This window comes from Cannabis sativa, chromosome 3, assembly GCF_029168945.1.
Source record: "Cannabis sativa cultivar Pink pepper isolate KNU-18-1 chromosome 3, ASM2916894v1, whole genome shotgun sequence".
NCBI classification, from domain to species: domain Eukaryota; kingdom Viridiplantae; phylum Streptophyta; class Magnoliopsida; order Rosales; family Cannabaceae; genus Cannabis; species Cannabis sativa.
Window position 1 is genome coordinate 1,662,863 of NC_083603.1, and position 4,811 is coordinate 1,667,673.

General features: G+C 35.4%; 1 non-coding gene across 1 annotated transcript; it reads left to right on the plus strand.

Moving 5' to 3' along the window:
* Positions 1-212: 212 nt before the first annotated feature.
* LOC115703458 (small nucleolar RNA R71) lies at positions 213-319 on the plus strand. The gene has a single exon (XR_004009220.2). It is a non-coding gene; the product is annotated as a small nucleolar RNA R71 (small nucleolar RNA).
* The last annotated feature ends 4,492 nt before the right edge of the window (positions 320-4,811 follow it).

The window sequence follows — 4,811 nt, forward strand, 5'->3', positions numbered from 1 at the left end:
TGATGGCATCAACCTCTAACACACCAGCTACCTTCTTTGATTGACTCCTTTCAGTTGGCCACTGCTGATTGTTTAGAGCCATCTCCTCCAATAGATCATAGGCCTCATTAGCACTCTTCCTCATAAAGGCTCCTCCAGCTGCTGCATCAATTAAAGTTCTAGTGTTTCCTACCAACCCATTGTAAAAGTTGTGGACCAGCATCCACTTCTCTATACCATGATGAGGGCACTTTCTGATCAGATCTTTAAACCTCTCCCAAGCCTCATGGAGAGATTCATTATCTTGTTGGCAAAAGTTATTGATTTCTCCTCTCAGCTTTGCAGACCTGGCTGGAGGAAAGAACTTTGACAAGAATTTCGTTGCCAGATCATTCCAGGTGGCAATAGAGTTGGGTGGCAAGGAGTTTAGCCAACTCTTGGCTCGTTCTCTAAGAGAGAATGGGAACAGTCTCAGTCGAATAGCATCATCACTAACTCCATTAACTTTAAAAGTTTCACAAAGTTCCATGAAGTTAGAGAGATGCAGGTTAGGATCTTCAGAAGGGAGGCCACCAACCGAAGAAGGCGCACCATTTGAAGTATGGCAGGTTTGATCTCAAAGTTATTTGCATCCACTGCCGGTGGCCTGATACACGACTGCACTCCCGTCAGAGTAGGGAGAATGTAATCTCTCAAGCTACGGCCATTAGCTTGATCTTCTACTGCGCCACCATTATTACCGTTATTGCCTCCATTGTTTGCAGCATTGGCAGCCATGATTTCTGAAGTTTCAACAGTTGCTGAAACTCCCTCTTGCCTTTTGTTCTTTTGGTTTCTCCTACAAGTTTTCTCGATTTCGGGATCAACTGGTAATATCACAGCTTGTCCTTGACGGCGCATACAGTACTTATGATTCCTGAAATAGATAACGAAAATATTGCAAGAAAAAGGTTAGAAAAATCAGCAAGAGAAAATATACCAAAATAGAAGTTAGTATAATTTTGTGTAATATTAATCTTTAAACAATTCCCCGGCAACGGCGCCAAAAACTTGTTACGAAAATTCTGTTTATTACGCAAGTGTACGTATCAAGTAGTATCTCACGCAAGTGAGGTCGAACCACATGGAATTGGATTAAGTACTACTAAACTATACTTATGATTCTATTCGATAAAATAATAAGTTTGCAATTTAAAAGTAAATAACTCAGAAAATTAAAGAGAAAATAGACGACGATTAATCAAGATGAGAGATTAGGGAGGTGAATCCTGTTGATAAGCTACCTATGTTAATACCTAATTGCTATCCTTATCTCAATGTGAATGACAGATTATAAATTAACCTAACTCTTTTCAGATCTTTTAGGTTCTAAATCTTATGTTCTCTAATTAACTTCTTAATTAAATCAACATAAAATCAGCATTAAGCAATAATCTATTAGTCACTGAGGCTATGTAAATACTTTCGTTTTACATCAGAACCTAGACTATCCAAATTTTAGCATTCTCAATTCTCACTTTTCAGATTTCGAATTGAGGTCATTAAACATGTAAAAGGTGATCAAGCTTGCAAATGGAATTAAACACAAATAAAGATAGTATTCACACATAAGATGGAGGAATGACAATTATTTATTAACTAGGCATAAACTTAAACAACAATCATCATCCTCCCTTATTGGGAAATTTAGTTCATAATAACTCTAAAAACATCCATGATTAATTCAGAAATAAAAACAAACATAAAGAAGAATAAAAAGGGTAAAAGAAAGAAACTAGAAGGTGGTATCGCTCCGGGTCTTCAAGATAGCTTCCTCTCCACTTGCCTCCACTATTAGGTCTGTTTTTGCTTAGTTCTGACCTTCAATGTCGTATTCCTTATATAGGGATGAGTGGTGTGCCTCCAATTGAGAGAAAAATCAAAATTAGGTCAAATCTGCGATTTCCGTACCTAGTCGCGACTAGCATTTAAGCTGGTCGCGACTACAGGCAAAACTCGAAAAACCGAGTTTCTGCCAAATTCTCGAAGTCGCGACCAGGGTCGCGACCAGGAAAAAGGGTCGCGACCTGGCTCTCTGGAGGTCGCGACTACTGATGCGCCTGGAGCCGATTTTTCCAATTTTTTCCAAGTTTGTCCCAGTTTTTCGCCATTTGACTGAATTCGAACTTTAACATCCCGGAAACCTGAGATAATGAAAATCAAGCGTAAAACTGCTCCAAAAGACACCAATAGACGAGATAATGTAATTTTAAAGACCCGAAACATAGGTTAATTATAACCTAACATCCATCTTCTGTGTATCTACCATAATACTCACCTCCTCTATCTGATCTCACTATCTTAATTTGCTTGTTGCATTGTTTCTCTACTTCAGCTTTAAATATCTTAAAGGCATCTAATGCTTCACTTTTATTATGAAGTAAGTAGATATACATGTAGCGTGAGTAATCATCTATGAATGAGATGAAGTATTTCTGACCATGTGACTCCATATCTGGACTACATATATCAGTATGTATGATTTCTAATATTTCAGAACTCCTATGGACACCAGTTTTGACAGACTTGGAGGTTTGCTTTCCCTTAATGCAATCCACACAAGTATCAAAGTCAGTAAAATCTAAGGTATTGAGTACCCCATCTTTTACCAACCTTTTAATTCTATCAATGGAGATATGTCCCAATCTCCGGTGCCACAATGTACAGGAATCCTCTTTCATAACACATCTTTTAGTGCCAACGCGAACATGCATAACATTATTAGTGGTATTATTTTGTAAATTAAGGCAGTAAAGACCATCAGACAAAATACCATTTCCAACACATTCAGATTTATAATATAAATTGAAATATTTGTCTGAAAATGTAAAGGAAAAACCAAAGGGTATAAGTCTTGAAACTGAAATCAAGTTTCTAGAGAAACTTGGTACATAAAAGGTCTTTTCTAACTTTAAAATAAAACCATTACTTAAAACTAAATTGCATGTTCCAATAGCTTCCACATGTGAGCCCATCTTGTTTCCAGATAAGATGCTTTGCTCACTTGCCACTGGCTTCCTTAGATTTTGAATATCCTGCAAGGAATTTGTTATGTGAATTGTTGAATCGGAATCAATCCACCATGTGTTAAGATTAACATTAGCCATATTAGATTCATAACATACTAAGGAAATTGGATTACCTTTGTCATCCATCCATTTCTTGAACTGGTTGCACTCCTTTTTTGTATGTCTCTTTTGTTTACAAAAGAAACATTTGATGGAATCTTTCTTTATGGCAGCCTTGGGAGCCATGGGCTTTTTCCCTTTGTTCTTCTTGAATGGCTTGCGTTTCTTAGGTTGAGTGGTCAGGTGAACACTTTCTCCTTGCTCCTGTAGGAGCCTGGCTTCCTCTTGAACACACATGGTCATCAATTCATTGATAGTCCATTTTTCTTTATGTGTGTTGTAGGAAATTTTGAAAGGCCCATACTGTGGAGGAAGATTGTGAAGGATGTAATGAACCAGGAAGGTATCAGGAATGATAACGTCGAGTTTCTTCAAATGAGCAGTGATGTCCCTCATTTTAGAAATGTGTTCTCGAACTCCTTTAACACCGGTGAGTTTTGTGGACGAGAACTCTTGGATGAGGTTGATGAACAAAGATTTATCTGAAGTGTCAAATCGCTCATCCATCACTTTGATAAAATCTTTCACCTTCTCAGGTGGCTCTACCGATCCACGCATTCCCATAGGAATTCTGGACATAATGAACATGATGCAAAGACGATTAGATTGCTCCCACTTTTCACGTAGTGCAATCTCAGCAGTGCTAGTATCAGTGATAGCAGCTGGTTCATCTTTCCTTATTGCATAATCCATGTCAGTGCAAGCTAGGTGGAGAAGAACTCGCTCCTTCCAGATTTTGAAGTTGTCACTCCTAAGCTCAGGGATTTCACTAGTGATTTCAGCATATTTAGAGGTGGATGAAATAGCTGCAAGAATAGGATTACAAATTTAGATGTTAAAAGAATTGAGGCTTTAATGAATTCATGTTTTACCAATGTAGAAACATGATGAAGATGAAAATTTTATTAAATCTAAAATTGCATGTGGGCTAAATTTTAAATCTAATAAAATTATATGAACTTTATGATAGATTTAATGAAATATTTAATTTAGATTAATGGAGGAATGAAATCTATCTTTAATTAAAATTTGTGATAACACTATTAAATCAAATCCTCATAACTCCCTGTGGGGTAAATTAAGAGAATTTAACTTAATATATTATCCTAATTAATTATAAAAATATAATAAAATCCCAGTGGGGTAAAATTATTATATCCAAATAATTAATTACAAGTTTTGTCCATTAAGGTGAATTTTAATTAATATATAATTTTATATAATTAAAGATGCTGTGGCTACTCCCTAATTATAAAAAATTATATTTTCACTTTAGACATTAGGTATTGGGCTCTACCTAAAAGTAATTTCGTTATTAACATAATAGACAATCACTGAGATTAGTGCTCCTAGTGTGGTCGTCCGAAGATCATTAAAAACCGTTCTAGATATGAGCATTTGTCCCAGGTTCATGTTTTCTTATGTCAAACCACAAAACTACTTACGTTTTATTCATATTTTATTCATTTTATAAAGTTTTATGAATATTTTATGAATAATTTTATGAAATTTTATGAAACTTAATTGCTAAATAAAATATTTAACCTATCTTAATGTTTGAATATTTCTAAATATATCTAGCACTATAAAAGGAATTTATGTATAGCATTTAAATCATACAAATCCAAATTAATTGCATTAAACATAAATTTGTCAAATAAATAC